Consider the following 1,201-nt stretch of genomic DNA (forward strand, 5'->3'; position numbering starts at 1 on the left):
ATAAAACATCATTGAAGGGCACAGGAAAAGACAAAAAGGAGAGATAAATAGATTTCATGATTATTAGAAAGACCTGATATCTTAAAGCATGTCAGTTTTCTCCAAATGAATTTATAAATTCAATAAAGTTCCAACAAATATCCGATCTTTTTTGGTGTAACTTTACATGCTCATATTCACATTTGTATTCACATATCAAGACTTAAAGCTATAAAAATTAATAAGTGTGATATTGACACAGGGATAAACAGATGACTGGAACAGAATAGAGGATCAAGAAACAGACCCATGATTATAAGGAAATTTGATATATGACAGAAATAGAATTGTAAATCAGAGAGAGAAGAATAGACAATTCAACAGCTGGTATTAAGAGTAGATTGTCCCTTTGAAAAATAAAAATGAAATCATGTTCTTAACATATCCCATTTAAAAAATCTCAATTCCAGTGCTCGCTTCTGCAGCACATATACTAAAATTGGAATGATACAGAGAAGATTAGCATGGGCCCTGCACATGGACGACACACAAATTCGTGACGTGTTCCATATTTTTGCACACCCTTTTACTGCATTTACTGGCTCATCATACAGGGTGTGGTGGAATCTCATCCACAAACACCACCTACTGGCTCAGAGAATAAACCGGGTGTGTCATTATCTAAACAAAAATCTAAAGGTGAGAAGCAACAGCTGCCTCAGATGGAAAGGAATCGGCAAGAGAACTCTGGAAGTATGAAGAATCAAACTGAAAGCACACCCTCAAAGGGGAACATCAGCTCTCTGGCAATGGATATCAACCAAATTCAGAACACTAAAATGACAGAAAAATAATTTCAAACATGGATTGTAAGAAAACTCAATGATATGCAAGAGAAAATGCAAACCCAACACAAAGAAAGCACAAAAAGAATCCAGGACTTGGAAGACAAATTCACTAAAGAAATTGAAATATTAAAGAAAAATCAAACAGAACTTCTGGAAATGAAGAACTTATTCAAGGAATTACAAAACACAGTGGAAAACCTCAAGAATAGGGTACATCAAACAGAAGAAAGAATCTCAGGGTTTGAAGATAATACCTTTCAATTAAATAAGTCCCTTGCAGAGACAGAGCAGAGAAATAAGAGAAAAGAGCAAAGCCTAAGAGAAATGTGGGATTATGTGAAGAGGCCTAGCATGAGAATTATAGGCATCCCTGA

General features: G+C 35.1%; 1 non-coding gene across 1 annotated transcript; it reads left to right on the forward strand.

The window, feature by feature from the left end:
- The first annotated feature begins 448 nt into the window (after positions 1-448).
- Positions 449-555, forward strand: LOC138379248 (U6 spliceosomal RNA). Its single transcript, XR_011232030.1, has one exon. It is a non-coding gene; the product is annotated as a U6 spliceosomal RNA (small nuclear RNA).
- The last annotated feature ends 646 nt before the right edge of the window (positions 556-1,201 follow it).

This window comes from Eulemur rufifrons, chromosome 30 (assembly GCF_041146395.1).
Source record: "Eulemur rufifrons isolate Redbay chromosome 30, OSU_ERuf_1, whole genome shotgun sequence".
Lineage (NCBI taxonomy): Eukaryota > Metazoa > Chordata > Mammalia > Primates > Lemuridae > Eulemur > Eulemur rufifrons.